Here is a 23,200-nt window from a genome sequence, read left to right as displayed (position 1 = left end):
CAGATATGCTGGCATTTCAGAAACTGGACCCTATGAAAATGGAGGTTTCATCTATTTATCCTCTTATTTCACAATTCCATTAGTCAGTGCTACTTTAACTCCATCAAGTCTTTCTTTCCACATCATATCAGAGACCCTCATTCTATCTTTTGTGCAAGTTAAGATTATTCCATTTTAAATTTTAAACTATTAAAATCCTATGTTTATAGTATCAAGCATAAAAAATTAAATTGGTCCTATACGCAGTTGTTCAAACCTTCAGGAGGACTAAAATCAACCCTTATACCACTCATCTTACAACCTCATCACTGGTCTTTACTATACTGAAGTGAAATTCATACCCAGACACGTCTTCATAACAGAGATCTGTTTTGGTGGAGCACTGGTTTGATGTAGTAAGGCATTATTCTATGTTCCTTCCTATGGACCCAATCTTACCACATAGTTCAGCTACTTCTGCATCCTGGGTATGTCCATATCACTCAGTAGACTGGCGCTCTTGAGACTTCCTGCTTTCAGCAAATGTTCCCCAATTGCGACACAGACTACAGTATTGTAGGTTCAAATGCTGAATGCAGACAAAGCTGTCTTTCATCAGCTTTGGAAAACAGACTCACCCATTCTGGTGACTCTCTCCAAAAGCCATGCATACTCATTAAGTACCCATTCAAGGTTTTGTTTTTTGGTTTGTTTGTGTGTTTTTAATTCTAGTGCTTACAGCAACATGAAGTGTAGAATAACATTTTCTAAGATGATATATATCTCACAATACATGTATGTAAACCAAAGTCAATCTGTGAGTCAGAATGGTCCTGGGGGTAATGTACTGGACAGGGGAGTAAAGAGATCTGGGATATAGTCCCACCTCTACCACCAGAATAATTTTTCCATTTACCTAGCTGCGTGTATACAGCCGTGGTTAGGTTGACTTAACCACATCACACAGGGTACAAAATGTAGCTAGATCAATCTAATTTTCAGGTGTAAACCAGGCCTTATTCTATCTGTGCCTCAGTTCCCCATCTGTAAAATGGGGATACTACTACTGCCTTACCTTACAGAGGTATTGCAAGGATCAATTAAATGGATTGCAAGGATCAATTAAAAATGAAGGATGTATATCAATAAAAATCTTCACTTATTAACAGAAAAAAGTGAAGCAGAGAATGTATGTGGAGAAGCATAGCAAAATATTTCATTTTTAGTGTACTTTTTTTAATTGCCTCTTTTAAATAGTGAGAAGTTCAATTCAGTTATTAAAAAAACCAGAGGAGCAATTTGACTGCTAATGGTTCAAGTACACTACTAGAGACTGTACATGTGGCCAGTACATCATCATGCAATTAATCACAGCTGCCTGTGGCTGGGTCTTGATAGCTGTGAGGTACAAATCAAATGACTGAGTTAATAACCTAACAAGCTATAGCTTTACAGTATGGGACATTGTGTTGTGGTAAATCTTAAAAACAGATATTATAAAAATCCTTTCCCACAAAGAAACTTATCATGAAAAACTTCACTAAAACCATAACTCTTAGCTGGAAACTGAAATCCTAACTCCCTGCTAGACTTCATATGGAGCAGCTAAGAAAATGAGCCAGTTTACAATCTTACTGATATGTCATCTAATAGTTTTCCTTTTGTTAAAAAAAACAAAAAATTATATTAGGCACCCACTCAATACTGCCTCGTATGCAAACCAATTCCCAGTCCCACGCAATACAGTGTTTGCTAAAAGAATTCAACTCACTGAATTACAAAGTTAAGTTCAAAAAGATGCATTTATGGTCAGCATTACACTCAAAAAAAAAAGAGTAGGATATCTGATACTTCAGGAAAGAAGTGACTAATTGGGAAAGGGTGGGAAAATTTTTACATAGCCATGTGGTTTCTGAAACTCAGAGCCACGAGTCAACAGATTCAGACTATTTCAGACCAAGGCAGGAAAAGAGGAAGTGAGTTCTAAAGTCAAGGGGACCTCACAGAGCATACTCTGCCAGCATGTTCCTCATTGTTATATTGAGGCGGTTCCAGTTTGAGCATCTTTGCTGATCTCAAATGTGACAGCACAGCATGGGGAGAGAGTACATAGGGCCCAGAATCTCAGGGCTTTAAAATTATTTATTTGCATTGTGGCAGCACCTAGAGATCCTAGCCTCACCGTGGTAGTCACTCTACAAACTTATGATGATCCATGCCTCAAATAGAAACCAAGTGAAAAGTTGATCAGGAAACCAACTGGTAGCCTGAGCCAAGGTACCTCTGTAATAAGCTCACAGCAATTCTGCACCAGCTTCACTTAAAAAAAAAAAAAAAATGTAGCCCCGCTCTGTGGCAATAGTGTCAAGGTGAAAAAACACAGATGACATCAACAAGGTTTAAACAAATGCAGCCTCTTGGCAACAAATACCTGAAGGAAAGTTGTCCAGGCCATTTCTGCTGCTTGGTGATCTAGGAGCACTAACCTGGCCACTAGATACAATCTTGAACAACAAATAGCAGAGACACTCTAAATGGCAGATATTATCCTCACCGCATCTTACTGTTGCTTCCCCCAACCGACTGACACCACCTCACTCTTATCCATTTGGAGTATCAGCCAGCTAACCCTCAATTGTGCCCCAATGTCAACCAAACACCAGGACAGGCAAGTGACTGCTTTGTCTAGGTCAGAGGAGATTGGTGTGATCAGAATACTGAACCAACCAGCTGAAACTTTTTATATACTTTACAGCAATACTCTACACATACATATGCAGAAAGAGTGGGTTTGGGTTTGAGTTTTTCTTGCAGGGGGATAGAAGGGGGAGGTATTGTTCTATAAATGCAAATGAACTATACCCAACTTCCCTTCAGCCTATACTTAGCTGGCCAATTTCTCCCAGAAGTCAAGTGATACTGACAATGAATTTTCCTGCCACCCTCACATGTGGACCCTCAAAGTAAGACTGAGACACACTGGCAGGATGCCTTATGGGAAATCTGCACTGCTGCTCATGCCACATATGCTTCTCCTATGGATAGAGGACTCCAGTATGCAGGGCTGCCAATCTGGCATTTGTCACCAGCACAAAATTCATATGAGATGTCATCGTTGTTTTAAAAAATGTAAAATCCTACAGAACTGTAGATACTCTGATAGTTTTGCCCGGATATGACATCAGAGCAGGGATGGAATATCTCCTTTTTTTTCACTGGCTCCTATAACTGATGGAGCAAATGGTGCTGAAGCAATGAATATAGTCATTCTGAATTACCTGATCCGAAGATACAAAGTCCTCATTTCCTTTATTACCAATTTGGCGATTTTTAATGCCTAAGCAAACAAAATATAAAGGTTTCTGCAGAGACAGAATTATATTAAAGGCAACACTGCAGTGCGACTTACTTACAACACAGCCAATTCCAAAGGGCTGATTTTGTCTTTCAAAAAGTTACAGTACAATTCCATTAAGAACCAAGATCTACAGTATGTTTTACCCAAAATGTTATAAGAGCTGCTTTTCTCCATGAGAATGAATCACAGTTTTCCTCTGGGAGGAAAGGAAAGTGTAACTAGAACACTTGCTCCTTGGGGGACTTATTAGATCCTCAAAGAGTCGTTGCAGTTGCTGAAACCTGCTTTTGCCAGAAGAAGCTTCATCTTACAGATATAACAGAAAAGCATAAAAGAGAGGAAAACCCAGAAGATTACACTTCAACATTCCCAGATAACTGAAGAAATACAGTTCAATACTGAAGTATTTAGCCTCTCTGGCCTTGTCTACACTATGCTTTTCTAAGAATTTCCTACCATTGTACTTCCACTACAGATAGCAACAGTGGACGCACCAGTGTAGACATGATACTGGCAACCACTGCTCTGGCACATGTTTCCTGCTTGTCCTTACTTCTCCCAAAGACACTCTGGGCAGAATAAGATGACAGCAGTAAAAAAAGCCAGCCAGCAGCTTGCCTGCCACTAGGATTCCCACCATGGCACCAGCAGTGGCGAACAGCAAAGGCTGGAAACGTTAAGAAAAAGCTCTGTCTAGGCACAATTTCTAACCCCTTCTTTTAATAAGCATATTGAAACCCTGTAGAGTTGGAAGGGGCTTTTACTTTAATTAAAAAGCACTATTTAACAATAGTCCAACAGAACATCTGTAGAAACAAAATCCTCTCTTTTACGTAACTATTAAAATCCAAACCTTCCCACAGATGAGCATGTGTCCAAAAGATAACATTAAGAGTTCTGACAAACTTTTTTTTTTTTTAAAGGCTATAGAAGCATTATAAGATTTATCCTGATGAAAAGGGCGAGGGGAAGCATTTCCTATAACAAATACTGAATTCACCCATTTTCTTCTTTCAAGCTTTGTAATCGATGCATACATGGCAAAAGTTGAAACAGTTGTGACATGATTAATGGTCTTTTTCAGAGATTGTTGATATAATTGCTACTGTTTTTCTTGCCCTTGCCTTTCCCCTTTTCCTGCTTTTGTGCAAGCAAAAACTGTTAATAAAAATCATCATAAAAGCCCCCCTTAAAGAACAAAGCAGAGACTAAAATAAATCTCACTCAAGAAGTTACAAAATAGGCAACAGCTTTCCCTAGTGTTCCAAGAATTAAAGCAAACACAGGTAGAGAACTGTACCATCAGAGGAGTAGCCGTGTTAGTCTGTATCCACAAAAACAACGAGAAGTCTGGTGGCACCTTAAAGACTAACAGATTTATTTTGGGCATAAGCTTTCATGGGTAAAAAACCCACTTCTTCAGATGCATGGAGAAGAAGTGGGTTTTTTACCCACGAAAGCTTATGCCCAAATTAATCTGTTACTCTTTAAGGTGCCACCGGACTCCTCGTTGTTTTTGTACCAACTGTTTACTCTTGGATGGTATCATTCTTACAACTGACAAGATGCTATAAATTGAGTAGCTGATCTATGAAGGAAGTAGGGAGTTCAAGTGAGTTAAAAATTTCCGTATAAATAACCATACAGATTAACAGATTTTTAATACTCACCAAGAAGCACTTATTCTAAGTACAATGATTATGAAAACACAGAGAACATATTTACTACAAAGCAGTGACTTTAGTATATACAGCCTGCCACGCAAGGCAGCACTGGTTCTTAGTGAAGTAATAGCTCAAAGCCACCGTTTAGATTTTCCAAATTGATTAAAGCTGACCTGCAAGTGAAAAGACATAAGGCTATTCATTTTCAGACTCTTGATGTTGTATAAAAAAGCTTGACAGATTGTTACAAATAACATTTCTGCTTCTTTTCTCCATTAGAAACGTAAGTCTCACTTCCTTTTGAAGACTCTATGGTGGCTGAAGAACTAGTGAAATTATCACAACTCAAAAGAATGAAAGCAGAGCTGCAGAGAGGGGAAGACATTTTTAGTCAGACTGTTAAACTTCTTTTGGTGTTTGTTTTTAACAACCATTTTAGTCCAATTCCTGATAAACACTTGGGAGAAACAATGTTAAAAACTCTATAGTTTCATCCCTTTAAGAGCTCACAAAACACACACATCCTGAGATTCCCAGAGTCCTTCAGCAAAACCAGGGACTTGATATTCCTGATAATTCTAAATAAAAAACAAGTAGTATTTATTATTAATTTGGGGTGGGAGGAAGCAGAAGGGAAAAAAATCTCTCAGAAGCTAAGAGGGCACAAACCCAATTTTCTATAAATCCTCTGCAGGGCAGTTTTCCTCTTCGATGAACCATGTCCATTTTCTGTGTTGTTACACTCCATTTTTTAGCTTAAATTCCAAAAAGGAATCACCAGTTACAGAGTCTAGCCAGAGTACTCTCTCGTCCTTCAATTTTAAGTTCCCACTATGGCTTCAAACTCAATGAACAGAGTTACTCTCTGGTCACAAGGAGGACAGTTGGCTCTATGGAAAGAGAGAAAACTGGAACTTGAGTCATCCTACACCAGTTGAGCCAGGAGCAGGCTGCTGACTCAGAGGCAGGCAGTGACAGGCAGCAGCTATGGGTGAACTTGCTTGGGTTCCAGCCTACAACTCGCCAACTTGGTAAGTAAGTAGACATATATGCCAAGTATTATTTAAACCTTTAAAAAAATAAATGTTACAATTTTCTGCATTTCATGACACTGGTGAATTTGTTTAGTTCAAGTATCTGACAACTATTTTCACTATTTTCTGTTGTCAGGTAGTATTAATTCACAAATATTAAAATAACATATCAGCTCACTATAACATATGATCTAAGACTCAGTTAATGCAGTCCTGTGCATTAACTCAATTTTTAAAATATGAATATAAAATAATTTATCCATTTTTTTTAATCGTGAGCTCTCACATTCAATCTCAAAATGCTGAACAGAGCAAGAGATCCAATTAAAAAATCATGAACATACTCAATTTTCATATCTACTCCTCTTAAGTCTGCATTCTACTGCACAGGTCAGTGTTAATAAAGAAGGATTTGCTACACATTTCCCCGAGAATTCTCCAGGCTATCTGACCTTGTTGTATAAAACAAAAACAGAACACAGAATCATCTTCATTTGGGCAAAACATAGCCAAATCATAAGACATAATTCAAGAAGTGCTGCAAAAGAATGGAAAGAAAAAATATTAAATACATGCAGTAACAACGTCACTGTAGAGACACCAGTTGCATTTCAAATGAGAATTACTTTTTCTAAACAGCTCTGGGCAATGTGTCAATGTGTCAAAATAAATATTAAATAAAGTCACCTGTATTTCTAAATCTACTTTCTTAACAAAGATGTATTAAGTAATGCACTCTGCCTTGCAAGGCAGAAACATTTTACTTCCAGCATATGGCAACAATTTTACAAAGTTTCTAGGTCTTACTCAGTATTTAGCGTGTGATTTGACTAATTTACTGACGTAGTACAGACTGATTTGTACTAAAAAAATTTGCAGACACTTTAAGGTTAATCAGAATGACAGTAAATAAGGAGGACCTTTTTATTTTAGTTCAACAATATTTTGTCCTAGAAATGGTCTGTTGCCTGCCTTACCTAAATAAATAATAGCAAATATGAATTTGACTAAGATGCTTTCATTATATTACTGTTGGTTTTGCATGAAAACCTATTTGGAAACAAGCAGCAAGGGGGAAATTTTTTTCTCTCCCATCTGTGACAGGCAGCTGCTCACTGGCTGGAATCTATGATGATACCAGACACTTAAAGTAGCACCAAACCAAAGTAAACATTGCATAAATAACTTTAAAAACATCTGTCCCACTTAATAAAATACAATTTCTAACGTAGTTGTGCTACGCCATGATAGTTCTAATTGCAGGGTGTGGGCTATGTTAAATACTGTCATTAGAAATTATTTTACATTTTAAAAAATATGAAAATTGATCTTTTAGTTTATTTTGGACATTAAAAAATGTATTCGAAAACCAAAACTGAACCCCAGAGATTTCTCAGGCATGTAAAACTGTGGCACCATAGGTACAGATGTTTAACTACTCAGCCCAGGTTAGAATGTAAAGTAATCTTAATTTGATCCAAAACAATTCACATGTAAAAATAAGCCAAGATACAAAAAGAACAGCTCAGCCACATAAAGATTTGTATCTATACAAACTGCCATGTCTGAACCACAGTTAACATCAGGAAGCTGTTGGTTTAGTTTTTCTTTTAAAGAAATCTTGTCTTACAACTTTTAGAGTTATTTTGCCACGCATTCAAGTAGGATATTCATTCCCCATTTCCTACACTACAGAAGAATCAAAACAGAAGCTTCCTATTTATTGTTTATTATACATGTTTTATTTAAGGCATTTTTAAACAAATATTGATTTACTCTATAATTTAAATGTAGGGATTAGAATCTGCCACAGTAGCGTTTTGCTTTAAGAGCAGTTTTTAATCTACGTTTGTATTCAAGATTTCAAAAGGTTATGTACTAATAAACTGCCTGGAACTTTATCATTTGGGCCACCACCACCACTCTATTTCAATACATACCCCACTCCTACACCCAATAAAATACCTGTCTCTACCATTAAAGATATCAAAATATAACCTGAATCATAGAATTATTTAGAAATGGAAAAGACCTATTAGATCATTTCCAGCCAGTGAACAACTGCTCCCTAAAGAAAATGCTCTAATGTCTTGTCTAGTCCAGGTCTGAACAACCCTGCAATAGTGATCTCACATCTTCCTTGAAGAGACCATTCCATAAACTACCACAATTTATTGTTAGTAATTCCTTGCTGAAGTCCAACCTAAACATTCCCATGTTGGTTATTCCTCCATGCATCATCCCAATGGCTCATTATTGCTCAAGGACTAAGGGGAGACAAACTTGCAAGCTTACCAACACAGTTCTGGCTGAATACATATGGTATGTAACAAAAAAGTCCCAGCAGAACCATACAGCTTTTGCAGCCTGAATGTTTCCTGAAGAAAGCTGGTGGCTTTTAAAGACAAGTGGTACATGAATATCTACAAAACTTATTGTATTTTCATCTCACTATTTCTTAATTTGTTTTCATAACAAGGGTCTGTAATGGGACCTCTGAGAACTTGTTCTAGAACTTGTATGAACAGTGTGGTCCAGAGACAAGGGCACTGGACTGGAAGACAGCACTCTGAGTTCTGTTCCCAGCACATGTGACCTTGGACAGGTCCTCACCTCTCTTTGCTGTTGTTTCTCGAACCGTAAATTGGGGATGCTTACCCAGCCTTCTCAAGCACTTTTGAGATCTACTAATGAATAGCAGCAAGTATGTATTAAGTATTATTGTGCGTTTGTACTATAAACTTTGCAAATAGAATGGTGGTATGGAGAGAACATGTTAAAGTTTAATGGATTAATTACAGAAGCAAAGACTATTGGAGGTCTCTTGATCTTTTAAGGGCAACTTCTTAACATACCCTCCAATGTAGCTTTCAGATGAGACCTTAAAAACGTTTCTGTTCCACGTGGACATTAAAGGGCTTGTCTACACATGCTGCACTGTTGCACCATGTCTGTGAAGATGCTCTATCCAAAGGCTCGTCCGCTGACATAGCACTGTCCAGACCAGCACATATGTTGATGTAACTTATGTCACTGGGGGGAGGGAGAGGTTGATTCACACCTGTGAGCAACATAAGCCATACCAACCTAAGCGGTCGTGTAGACATAGCCAAAGAATCCATGCACTTTATATATTAACTGAGCTTTGCACAGTTTAACAACACATAACCTTTTGAAATCTTGAATAGAAATGTAGATTCCACCCTTCATACCAAAGATAAAATATCTGGGTGTTCTTTGGATCAACATTATGTAAAATATAAATCTTTAGTGTTTGATGTTGCTACACATAGAGACAGAAAGGAAATCGGATGTTTACCCCATGTTGACTTTTTGTTTAAATTTTAAATTAAGGATCTTATTAAAGCAGACATCAGCTCGCTAGATCACGCCCGAAGTACTTCTCTCTAAACACAGTGTCGGGAAGTTAAACTAATCGTCGACTGGACCTTAAAAAAATTCAGCTTCTCTGGCAAACAGACACAATACTAGTACTTGATTCTGACCAATCTAAATATTTGGAGTTCATTTATGCCATCAAACATGGATAGTAGTGGATCAAGATCCTGGGCATTCCCAAAAATGTTTCTTTAAGATTCCTTGCTGCTGTCTTTAAATAAACTAGTCCCATAGGAACCTGTAGCCTATGAAGCACCTGATTTATGCAGCAGACAGGTGAGTTTTTCACAAGTCCTCCCCTTTAAGATCCCAAGCAGAAGAATGAAGTTACTTGCTGCCAGAATCAGCTGAAAGTGTTTCACAAGCAGACACATGGTGCCCAGATGACTGGCAGCTACAAGCTGAAAGCTGCTAGTGACATCCACTTTCCTCCCCAAATGATCCACATACTAACAATGGTGTTCACGACTAACCTCACATTTAAACAGCCATCCCACTTTAGAAATTCATATTGGCATGAAAGACGTATGTACAATAGAGTTTATTACTATTAAATATATTTCCTATGTTTGGTAAAAAAAAACCTTAGAACTTTATCTTCAAAGAGCTGTACAAGCAATTTTTCTTTTTTAAACAAAACCACCCTGTTAGGCAGGTAAGCAATGCTGAATTATTTTCTTCCATATATACATGGGGAAAACAGACAAAGGTTAAATGGTTTTCCAAGGCAAAAGGGGGAGTGTGTGTCAGAAATAGAACTGGACTTCAATAGTAGTGGCTCCTAAGTCTCTGCTCAGACCACACTATCATGCCTCTCTCTCTCTCTCTATGAAGTACAATCAATGTACTGAAATTCAATGTAAAATTCTAAAGATGTTAAGAATATGTTAATACATGATTTTTATCTTGACCTTAACATGTTGAGTAACCTCCTGGTGATAAGCCACAATGCAAAAAGGAAAGTTTGTTGAAATATTAAAAGCCAGCCTGTTTTCTGCAATGAACTTCCATTGATTTCTGATCTGGTAGAGAGGAAACCAAGTTTCACAGCTGTCAGAGCCATGAACTGCTTCTTCCACATCATGCAAATCTAACAGAGTAAGTTAGAAAATGTTTAAATCACACATATAGTTATAAGACTAATCTGGTTTCTGAGATGCTGTGTCCCCCAACTAACAGTTTTGTTGCTCGGTATTAGATCTTACATTGACGTCCACAGTTCTGTAATTCATTGTTCAGCTTTTGCTTGTGTTTTTCTTGTGTAATGCAACTCCCTCATCCCTTCCAACATGCACACTGATGACTTTTCTTGCTTTAAACATAAACTGAAGATGTTTCTATTTTTCACTTCTTACCCTATTTACTCTGCTGACTGTTCTAGTTTGCATCGTCTGATTTTTTATGTTTGCTTGTTGAAATCAATTTTTCAGTGCCTTGAGGTAAAAGATATTTAGCACTTATGGCTCCTCCCATCTTCAAAGTTCTATATGCATATCACCTAATTAATCTTCACAGTACATTTTGGAGCTGAAATATTCACATTTTACAGATGAGGAAATTGAGGTGGAGAGGTTGAAGGAAAAGTCGGAATCAAGAGGTTCTGGCTCTTAGTCCGGTGCTCAGAGTACTATATCGTACTGTGTAATTTATGTGACTAGACCACACAGTGCAAGAAATATTTTTCATTTAAACAGGTTTCAGAGTGGTAGCCGTGTTAGTCTGTATCAGCAAAAAGAACGAGTAGTACTTGTGGCACCTTAGAGACTAACAAATTTATTTGAGCATAAGCTTTCGTGGGCTAAAACCCACTTCATCGGATGTATTTTCCACTGCATGCATCCGATGAAGTGGGTTTTAGCCCATGAAACCTTATGCTCAAATAAATTTGAGCGTATCTAAGGTGCCACAAGTACTCCTCATTCTTCTTCCATTTAAAGCCTTTCAAGACATCAATAATCTCTGAATAAAACCAAAAAGCACTTAGTTAGGTAAATCACAAACGTAAGTTTCAGACAATTTGCTACTGCTGCTCTTCCTCTATTATGGGGAGCGCTTAGAAAAGACAATTTAGGCCCAAAGTATTCAGTACAAAGTATACATTTGTGTCATACACCTGAACAGTGACTGTCAGGCAGGAGGGGAAAAGCAGGTTTTATAAATAAACTCAATTTCCAGGGCAGACATGGGCATAGGGGTTTTGAATTGTTATTAACTTTGCCCACTTTTCACAGAACTAAACAAAACTGAAATTTCATAAACTTTAATGAAAAACTGAACACTGTAGAACACTGTAACCAGAACAAAACCCACAATCAAGTTATTTTGACATTCTTTTCCTGGAATTCTTCTCCTTAGTTGAATTATATTTCTTTCATGGAGATGAAGGAGGATGACTGTTTTTGCATGTTAGTACCCATAACTGAGATTATTAAAACAGAGGAAAAAAATGTTGATTTTGTACTAATGAGTTCCTCCTTGGGTTGTAAAAAAAAAAAAATCACATGCATTTTGAAATCTCACTTCTCACTGGAAATACTTCTCTTCCATTACAGTGAAGGCGTCCCCCCACCCATCCCCCATTATTTTTAAAATGTAAGCCATAGGAAATAGTACAGCAGCCCTAGCCTAAAACAAGTTCCACAAACAAAAAAGAACTTGGTTCTCAGACAGAAAATCCACAGGAATAAAATTATTCTGACAATAAAAGTTTGACTCAGTGTCAAGAAATATGTCAAAATATCAACACAGTGTAAATGTCACATACATTAAATGTTTCCTTGTACTGCTTCATAAAATATTAGAGGAGACAGTGGGAGGACAGGAAGAAGTTCATATAAGGAATTTGCATCACCGAACTTTCAATTGTCATAGTATTTCCTATCAGATTATTTATTCTGTGAAATACCATAGAACTCTCATTGATAAAAATACACAGACAGATGGAGTTGTTTAGAAAGCTGTTCATCATTCTAAAATAGTGCAAATCACACTTTGGATTGAAGAACATGTTAAAGAAAATGTCATTTCACTGTTCAGCCCAAATCAAATATTCCAATTACGGAGAGATTTTGTGTCTCCAAATGTACTGATTTTATTCCAGAAAAACTATACGCCATTTAAGAACAACATAAAATAAAGCACTCTAAGACTAGTTAGGTTCCTCTCCCTTAAAATGTTCAGCAGAATGTTAAAAAACAATAAACAGAAAAGTCCCCAAATGGAAAGTGTCTGGCAGTAGAGAAGATCTCAGACTAGAGTCCATAGACTAACCAGTGATTGCAGAGCTCTATTCATGGCCCACAAGCCCACAGAAGAGAAGGCAGTAGAGAAGGTAAGGGATTTTAGAGCAGTGGATCTCAACCTTTCCAGACTACTGTACCCCTTTCAAGAGTCTGATCTGTCTTGTGGACCCCCAAGTTTCACCTTACTTAAAAACTTACAAAATCAGACATAAAAATACAAAAGTCTCACTGCACACTATTACTGAAAAATTGCTTGCTTTCTCATTACCACCATATAATTATAAAATAAATCAATTGAAATATAAATATTGTACTTACATTTCAGTGTATAGTATACCGAGCAGTATAAACAAATCATTGTCTATGAAATTTTAGTTTGTACTGACTTCACTGGTGCTTTTTATGTAGCCTGTTGTAAAACTAGGCAAATATCTAAATGAGTTGATGTACCCCCTGGAAGACCTCTGAGCACTTCCCATGGGTACACATACCCCTGGTTGAGAACCACTGTTTTAGAGGATAGTAGAGGACCTATTCCATGAGGTGATTTCTCTCTTCCAGATCAGAATAGAAATATGTGGGAACCACTGGCTAAGGCATATGTATCTGGCAGCACCACCATCTCTAATGTAAAAAAAAAAAAAAAAACTGCAACCTGACACCAACCCACATAAAACCACACAACTAGCCCTATTTTTAAAGTAATTTTAACCTTGCTTAACTCCAGAAGCAATGTTGTCTACTAACACCTTTCCTAACAGCACTTATAGATCAACAAACCTCCATCCAAGAGAGGAAAAAACTGCATTTTGGTGTCATTTCAACTCTTTTCAGATTTGTCCAGATATGGGTTAGTCCCCAAATCAAGAGTTGCAGTAAACAGGGAAAGTCACACGGCCAAAGGGAGCCGTGGCACTATCGCTCAACACTTCTCAAATTTCTTCAAAGATCACTTATCTCCTCCTCCTCTCTCTGCCTCTCATATTTACGTTGTTTTTTTCCCCTACATTAAGACTGATGTCCACATGCTCCCAGTCCACAAGCACATTACCCTGTGACACTATGATGCTATTCTTGACAGTGAGTTCTAGTCCAGGGGGTGTCAACCTTTTTCTTTCTGAAGCCCCCTCAACATGCTATAAAAACTCCACGGCCCACCTGTGCCATAACAACTGTTTTTCTGCATATAAAAGCCAGGGCCTGCATTAAGGGGTAGCAAACAGGGTAGTTGCCTGAGGCCCCACGCCACAGGGGCCCCCGTGAACTACATTGCTCAGGCTCCGGCTTCAACACCTAATTATGTGGTTCAGAGCCCTGGGTTTCAGGCCCTGTAGTGGGGTTCTGCTTTCCGCCCTGGGCCCCAGCGAGTCTAACACTGTCCCTATTTAGCGGACCCCCTGAAGCCTGCTCGTGGTCCCCCAGGGCATCCCAGACCTCTGGTTGAGAACCACTGTCCAATCTAGTCTGTTATGGACTAGTCTCCCAGAGGAAGTGGTTAAAGCCCTATTTGCCTGGAACATTTAGAATGAACAAAGCACAAAAATATACATTAGGAAATAACCCTGCACTAGCTCTGTAGAGGGTGGGAAGAAGTAATAGGTCCTCAGAGGACTTTTCCTTGTCTAACTCTTTTATTCTATGACTCTAGTCCTTTTCTCCTAATGATGCCACAAACCCCTGCCTGGATGCTACACAAAGACACCATCTAAGGGAACGAAGGAAGGCAAGTTTAGGCAGCGGGAACGACTGCAGAATACGGTTCCTGAGCATTACACCCAAGCCGGTCCCTAACCTGGCCACTAAATACATTAAAAAAAAAAAAAAAAAAGGACAGAATGGAGACAGGTGTCCCAAAAGGAGAGACCAGCAAGTCCTGTTCTCCTGCGACATGGACCTTCCCCGGCCCCTGCAGAACAGCAGCAAGTCCACGAGCCTTCCCCAAAGGCCCTGCAAGAGAGTGGCCAGTCCACGTGCTCCCTACCACCAGCCTTCCCCCCTACCACCGGCCTTCCCCGGGCCCCCACAGGCCAACCCATGTGCCACACGCCTTTGCCCGGCCCAGGCAGGACAGTGGCCAGCCCCCAGGCCTGGTTCCAGGGGCTCAGTTCACCACCCACCCAGAGCAGAGCACCCCCCCCCCACACACACACACAGAGCACACCACCCCCACCTCCCCACACCCAGAGAGCACACCACCACACACACACACACACACACACACACAGAGCAGAGCACACCACACCACACCCACACCCAGAGAGCACACCACCACACACACACACACACACAGAGCAGAGCACACCACACCACACACACACACCCCCACACCCAGAGAGCACACCACCACCACACACACACACGGCGCACACACAGAGCAGAGCACACCACACCACACACACGGCGCACACGCAGAGCACACCACACCACACCACACACCACCCCCCACACCCAGAGAACACACCACCCCCGCGCACACACACACGGCACACACACAGAGCGAGCACACCCCACACGCACACACACAGCAGAACACACCCCCTCACACACTTGTTGCCTCCCGGGAGGGCCCCGCCGCGGGGCCAGGGTGGCCCCACGGGAGCAGAGGACGTGGGGACGAGCCCCGGGCTGCGCGGCGGCCCCTTACCTGCGGCGAGTCCCGCAGCCCCGCTCCGAGTCCGCGGCAGCGAGTCCCGGACACAACTTCGCCGCGCGCTCCCGACGCCCCCACCCGGGCCCGCGCCTCCTGCTCGGCTCCCTCCCCCTACGCGGGCGCGCGCCACCCCGGCTGCCACGCAGGCCCTGCCGCCCGGGAGCGCGCGCCGGCCTGGCCCGGGCCCAGAGCTGGGGGTGGAGGCAGGGCGGGGGCGCGCCCCCCTCCCCGGCGGCTCCAGCCGGGGTGGCTCTGCCCGCCCCAGCCCACGGGCCCGGGGAGCCCGGAGCCCGGGCAGACACCCCCGGGGCGCGAAGGGGTCCGGCCCGAGGAGGGGGAGCACGGCGGCGCCAAACCTGTTGAGGCTTCGCTCAGGGAGGGCACAGGCCGCCCAGAGGGGCACTGGGGGAACCGGGGGTGCAAGGGGAGCCCCTCCGCGAGGGGGGGGATGTACCGGCCCCCCAGCTCTCTGCCTGGGCCCGGCTAGGAGACTGTCCTGTGGCTTGCGTGAGCCATGCCCACAAGCGGGAACAGCTCCTGAGCCCTCAGCGTTTGTACAGCGCCTGATACAGCAGGACCCCAAAGCCTGTGGGTGCTCCCGCACTAGGGCTAACAACAGCTAGGGCCGCGCCTAGCTAGGGCCCTACTGGCTGTGGGAATTCTACAAGGGAGAGTTAAATCCTGCCAGAATGGACCTGAATACTGAACTACTGCTATAAATAATAGAAATTTACCTGCAAGTTTGTTTAACTTCTGTTTTTAACTTGTGGGTTTTTCCACATCCTAAGATGAGTCATAGCAACAGCAAAACTGTACTGTGGAAAACAAAATTAGAAATGCCCTCCCACCACCATCACAGTCTCGTCACCTTTACTCCCACAGAAAATTACTTTCTCAAATGATTTATAGGTCAGGAGACAATGCTCATGTCTTTTCCCCCTGAGAGTGACAGGGTGCACATATGTACCTAGTCATTTTGTTAATTTATACCTTTTGTTTCCCCCTTCTGATCCAGATAAAATTCCCCTCCACCTCTGTGCTTAACAGGAAATGAGCAGTGATAGTGAGAGGGTTAGAAATTAGTTGCAACAAAGGCAAAGTCATATATTTAGAATTTCTTTCCCCAACATTTACATTTTTCTTTTCCTATTGATGTATGTACATAATGTCCATTCAAAAGACACTCAAATGAGGTGCCCCATCTTACAAGCACACATGCACTAAACATTAAGGACAATGGAAGTAGTTCCACTGAAGTCAACAGGACTAGTTTTATAAAAGTAAGCCTTGAATAAGTGGGTAGAGGATTGGAGCCTTAGTCCAAATCTAAAATTTGGGCTTTGCTATACATTCAATATGATTTTTCAAAACACAAGGAACAGAAATATTTCCATGATGTTTTTTTCTTCTTTTTTTTTAAATAAAATACTAGTTTGTAGAGAAGCAGAGATTTAAACATCCCTCTGCTGTATTTTAAAACTAAATGTGATAGCATTTTTTTTACTAGTGAAAGAGAACCCAAAGGTGAAATTAACTAGAAATAGAAGTGAAATTAACTACTCTGATTTCATTGTTTATGCTTCTCACCCAGCTTTGCCAAACAGTTTATATGGTGAAAAATACATTTTGTTTGTAAAATTATGTTTTTATAAACTAAATTCTAGTCTACACTCAAAACAGTTTGCTGGTATAGTTACACAGGTATATTCTTATAAAAACCTTCCTAGGGCACATGCATACAAATTACACAGGCAAAAAAAATGCTTTTGTTAGTATAGCTTATACAAGTTTGATAAGCAAAATAAATTATACCAGCAAAAGCACTTTATGCCAATATAACTACATCTAAACTAGGGCTTTTGCAGGTATAGAAATGGTGCAACACAATCATGCCCCTAACCAAAATTGCTATACCAGCAAAAGTTTCTAATTTTAAACTTGGCCTAAAGTGTCAAACGGTCCCCTATTCTTTGCAAACAACTCTCAGAGCTGACAAATTCATTACACCAAACATGTCTTGCAGTATATTTACCCATAAAAAGTAATATGTAAGGTATCTACATAAAGCTTATGGCTTTCAAGACAATCATTGTGAGATGTATGTACAGGTAATAAGGAATAATGTAACTATATGGAAAGTATACTTTATGGACTTGGAGTAGAAGTTTGTCACCAGAAGATAAAAAGTCTTGATGATGGCCGATTCGAAAAGGAGCGGTCATCCTGCCATGTTTAGCCAGTGAGGTAATGCAAGGCTCAGTTGTCTAGCCTTATTCCTTCCCAAGACTATCAATGGAAAACCATCAGACAACTGCAAACAATCAAAGCCGCTTGGAGGTAAAAAAGGAAGATTACAGAAGACCAGTTTGCCCTGTCTATGAATAAAGACAAAAGACTATTTCAATATAACAGAGGAGGGGGAAAGATACTCTACATCCTTTCACTGAGGAGACATCCTGGTTCTCCTGAAAAATTGGATCCTGATTCCAGCCAGCCAGCTCTGCAACAGCCTGAACTTTGAGGAGAAAACTACTTTATTAGATAGGAACGGTAACTTAAGTGTAGACCCAGGTTCACGCTTTATGATTTTGTTTCGTATGGTAAATGAGTTTCTACCAGTCTTCTCTCTCTTGTTTCTAGTTAACTCTCCATTCTTTCTTAATAAAATGAAAGTAAGTTGATTTATAAGTGCTCACAGTTAAACAGGAGCAGTGATTTAATGTAAAACTACTAAACTGGGTCAAACTGTTTCCTTCGGTTGCAGAAGATTTGGGATTTCTGTGAGTAGCCAGTGTCAGGCTGGATATCACAGAGGAATGATTCAAAGAGATTTGGGGATTGGGGTTCATCTATTGTAGGGTTACCATATTTTAATTTTTAAAAAGGAGGACACTCCATGGGGCCCCGGCCCCGCCCCAACTCTGCCCCTTCCCGCCCCCAGCCCCGCCCCAACTCTGCCCCCTCCCCTGAACGCTCCGCCCCCTGCTCCTCCCCCTCCCCCGCTTCTCGCGAATCAAATGTTCGCGGGAAGCCTGAAACAGGGAGGAGGCAGCAGGTAAGCTGGGGCTGGGGCAGGGTGCAGCGCGGCCCAGTCCAGCCCCCCTGGCCGAGCGGCTCCCTCCGGCGGCCGGCCGGCCGGCCCAGGCCAAGAGGCTCTGGCCCCAGCGTCTCCTGCCCGGTTCGGGCCCTGGGGCGCTGGCCCCCAGCCAAGTGCCTGTGCCCCCGGCCCCCAGCCGAGCACCGCGCCGCCCCAGGCCCCGCGCTCCCGGCCCCAGCCCCTGCCCCTGCCGAGCACTGCCGGGCCTTCCCTCCCTATTTTCCCAGATATGTCCAGCTTTTTGGGATTTCCCCCCAAACGGAGATTTGAAACCCAAAAAGCCGGACATGTCCGGGAAAATCCAGATGTATGGTAACCCTAACCTATTGTTAACCTGCAAGACAAAGACAAGGCTGGCATAGCCCAGCGGCAAATCCTTGAGTGACTAACAAGTTGGCAGTGTCAGGGAGCTAACACCCAGTTACCACAAGCAAGACTCCCTCACACTGGAGGCCGGGGGTAAGAGGGTGACTCTCAGTCCTGGGTATCCCATAAACCGTCACACATGGCATTATGCTTTTTAACATTAGTGATAGATACATGTATGCATCAGCTAGGCAGGGTTTTCCATCTTTCCCACAATACCCACTCCTGTTTGATTTCAACACATCTTCCTCACATCTATGTCTAATGGTGAAATTCAGACAAAGGGTAACTTTGAAGCAGCTCTTTAATTCTCAAGGAGTGCCGCAAAAAGAGCACTGTTTGGGGCTTGGGTGTAACTATACAGCTCTAAGGGGCAGTTTTAACGTATTCTTGATTTCTCACCTTTGATTCCACTCCAATGGTTCCATTTGTATTTTCTCCTAAAAAGGAGTATTTCTCATCATATGTTATTGTTACCCTGCATGTGGATTTGACATACCAGACAATGTGGCCAGTCAAACCAGACTGGTTTATTAACACAGGATGATAGGCGGCTGGGGCAGAACATTCAGCACACAGCAAACTCCCCCACTTTGTGACAAAATTATCAGTTATATCCCACCTGCTCTGTTCCTTAAACCTCTTATGTTTAAGAATTATTTTAGATACCCTGCAACTGGACTAGAGTTGGCTTGAGAGGACAGTCCCAATGCACAATATCCAAGGTACTTTATCAATAACATCTTCTATTTGTTATTTATTATTTGCATTGAGGTAGTATCTACAGGCCTGCCTCTGAGATTGGGGTGCCACTACGCTAGGCACTGTATACCCCCCACACAGACAACCCTGCCCTCCTTCCTAAACCAATGTTCTCTTACATTACAGTCTAAATAGAATATCATATTAGATTTGTAGAAGAGCCACCTCTCTTTGCAGACAGTCTGACCACAGCATGTAAATCAGTTCTGTGTAGAACTTGTTACCCGACACATTTTGGTTAGAATAAGTTATTTTTTCCTGTAGGTTTAACTTGTGTGGTTTCATAAGGTCCAAGATAAGTTTCTATTTTGCATTAATCTGAAACTTCATGACAAATCTTGGCTTAAACTCAGTAATTTATCAATTAAAATTCCTAGTTTCAAGCAAACTTTTTGCCAAAACAATGCCATCTCTGGAATCCAGAGACAAGAAGATATAGCAAAAGGTTTGTGTAATTTGAAGGCAATTGCATCAGTAGGACCTGAAACCGTTTGACCAGGGGAATTTGGGTTGGAGTTTTGTTGCGAAAGTTTCTTCCACAACTCTAATGTAAACTCAGCTGTGTAGTCAGTTTGGGCACATGTAGACAAGACTCTTCCAGAGGCTCAAGTCCCTAATATGTCTGATACTTAAGATGTTGCAAGAGTATCTACTATCTCCTTGAACATTTTTGATAATGTAAAGAGTTTTCTCTCATGGGTACAGATGCTTGCACAGCTATGCTATGCTTCTCACTAGAGACAGAGTAATAGACACACCAGATGGAAACTAAGAGGCCACCTGGTTTTAAAGCAAATTATATCATCAGTCCATCAGTACAAAATCTGAAACATAAGGGAAGTGCTTAGAGTGAAACAAAATTAATTCCATTTTTTTTTACCCAAACTCAATTTTCCCAAGATCGGTGGAGCATGGGCTTTTTCATATGGACAGAGGTGTAAGGACTTGTTAAGTGGGTAACATCAAATGAAACCAGAGAGTTTTTAGTTATTCTGCTTTCAGTTACTGTCCTTCTAGGCAGTAAAGAAGCCTTTAAACATGGGCTACATTCTTGTGCACTGCTCCAACATCCAGGCTTTTTTATTGCCGAATTAGACAGACCAGACAGAATTACTTTAGATTACCAACAGAATGCAATTAGAAAAGAAAATTTAATTTCCTCAATTAAGTCTCGACAGAGATGTGCCTAGTTTAATATATTATTATTATTGTTCCATGTGAAATTCCTTTCTGAACAACCCAAATATGAAAGGAAAAAATTCAATAATAATTTTTTCTGGAAGTTTTGTGTGTCAAATGTAATCAATTTTAAAACAAAGTTATTAATGGATCCTGCAGCCTGGCTCTGCACGGCAAGGTTAAAAACCGTGTGCCTGAACACCCAAAACTTCCTTTTAATTCAGAGCAAGTGCTGACTGCCCAAGGATTGCAGTGTTAGGCCTTTAAGTCTCTAAATCAACACATTTTTGTGAACATCCATTTCAATGAAAGTGTTGCCATTCACAAGTCTCATTAACCATTTTCATTTGATCAGATTAACTGTGTACACAGTGCAATGATGTGTTGGTCTAGGGACAGTTTAGGCTTTTGGCGGGGGGGGGGGGAGGAGGAAGGGTTTGCACAAATTAATAGAACCAATTGAAGAACTTAATTTTTTTTTTAACCTAAACAAAAACAATTTTATGTTTGGATGCAAACAAGTCTTTATGTTTATAAAGCTCTATCTGTATATGTTCTAATGGAAATATTTTTTAATAAAAACAAACAGCACTATTTATGTGCTTCTTTAAAAATAAAGGGAATATGCAGCAGTGCAAACAGTATTTGCAACCCAACATTGCCCTAGCACATGTGAAACAGGAAGTGAAACTAGCTAGTCTATTTTCATTGTCCAAACTGAGTAAAGTGCAAAAAGTAAACACACAGCATAAATGGTGGACCACAAATTAAATCTGATTTTTTTTCTTTCAGTTTCAAATGATGCAAGCAAGGAGATTTGTTAAAAAAAAAAAAGAAAAAGAAAACACACACACACACACACACACCCCTACGATTTTTAACTGGCAGTAATCCTTAAGGATTTTAAATCAACATACAGTCTGGTGGATTGATTTTTAAAGTTTATTCTGAACGCTATTGTCATAGTTGTCTTCATCCTTACTCCATTACTGGTGAAATCCTGGTTCCATTGACTTAAATAGGCCCTGGATTTCACCATATGTATCATATATGCATGCTATCTCATTTGTTAGTTTTCTTCTTAATAGAGTATACTTTGAAAACTTCCTGCTAGGAGTTATTTTCAACAAAAGCTTTTTGAACCCTAAAGGAAAACAATAGACAACGTTTGGAGGAATGCTTTGGTCAAAGTTGACCGAGAAGACGACTGCATATTCTCCTTTCTAGTTATAAAGCTGCAGCATGTCCTCTCCACACACAGTACATGCAGGCTACTTTCATAGTATATCTTCTGCATACATGCTCCATTCTCATATTTCTGTAAGGTTTGAGTCCCAAAGGAAACATTAATGCTAAAGGAATGCATACCAGTATGCGACTAGTCTAAAAGTCAGTACAAAAAATCTCCACCAGATTGCCCAAAGAAATACCTCTTTTTTTACCATATAAAGATCTGCATATTGATCTCAAGAGCATTTGTGCAGAAGTTTATTCTCAAGCAGATAAAAGTGCTGAAAAAAATAAAAGATTCTTAGACTCAAAAGGGATTCAGAAAGAATTGGTGTTCAGAGATAGGGCAACCTAGACAGGTCATCTGACCCAGAAAACAACTCCAGTCCAGCTGCCTGTGGAGCTCATCAGGGAACCAGATGTGACCAGTGGCAGAATATCCTTCCCAGCATGGGAGCTGGAGGACGTGATTGCCATCCAGGAAAGGGGAGATGGGAAAATATGATTGAGGAAAATGGCATTTTTTAAATGTTTAATTGCTTAGAAGAAAGACATTTTCTTTTAAAGAAGAAAAGATGCTAGAGAAAGTGTCTGGAGAAAGAAAGAGGATTTTCTCAGATAGACACAGAGGATTGAACATTGTTTCCTCCACTTTAACAACTGTGGATTTTAAAGGATTCAGTGACCTAATGAATCATTGTTATTCATTCTTTTTTCTTAGTAAGGAAACAAAACCTAGGATAGGAAATTAATAAATACTGAGGGCCTTATTTTTCCCTACCCAGGGGAGCTGACAACTGTGATACAGAATTTCTTCCATCAGGCAGAGAGGGAAAGGGAGAAGTGCTTTCACCTGAGCAGAAGCTGCAGGAGGTTCAATGTGCAAAGCATAGGTACAACAGCTGGACGGGGATGAGGGGGACATTTCACCTGCAACTCTTTCCTGTGCTCTTCATGTTCCTCTCAATGTGGCATTAGGACTATCTGTCTCTCTGTGTTCTATGGCCTCCATCACTGTGTATGTGAGCATCACCCAGCATTATGAAGCGCACACATAAGTTTGCTCACTCTCCTCTAGTCAGCATGGAGTGGGCTTGTGTGCGCGTGTCCTGATATTGTGGGAAGGCTGGCTGCAGAAGAGGTTTTGCATGCACAGAGGTTTGTGCACACTGATCTCTTTTGGGGTTGGGTTCCAGATTGATGGGGCAGTTACAGACGAAGTTTGGTCTCCTGCACACAC

At 40.8% G+C, this 23,200-nt stretch overlaps 1 protein-coding gene across 14 annotated transcripts in view; it reads right to left on the bottom strand.

Annotated features, from left to right (window-relative positions):
- Nucleotides 1–16,151, bottom strand: part of NEK6 (NIMA related kinase 6) — a 109,952-nt gene extending 93,801 nt beyond the window's left edge. For 2 of the 14 annotated variants that reach the window (XM_065572604.1, XM_065572611.1), the window contains exon 1: nucleotides 15,321–15,461. The gene's annotated coding sequence lies outside the window, so the exon portion shown is untranslated. Of the gene's footprint in view, nucleotides 1–12,994; nucleotides 13,738–15,223; nucleotides 15,462–16,060 lie in introns of those variants that run through there. The other 12 variants (XM_065572607.1, XM_065572614.1, XM_065572605.1 and 9 more) reach the window with 9 other exon arrangements.
- Nucleotides 16,152–23,200: the final 7,049 nt, after the last annotated feature.

The sequence above is a fragment of the Chrysemys picta genome, chromosome 18 (genome assembly GCF_011386835.1).
Source record: "Chrysemys picta bellii isolate R12L10 chromosome 18, ASM1138683v2, whole genome shotgun sequence".
In the NCBI taxonomy this organism is placed as follows: domain Eukaryota; kingdom Metazoa; phylum Chordata; order Testudines; family Emydidae; genus Chrysemys; species Chrysemys picta.
This window is presented reverse-complemented; position numbering and strand designations above follow the sequence as displayed.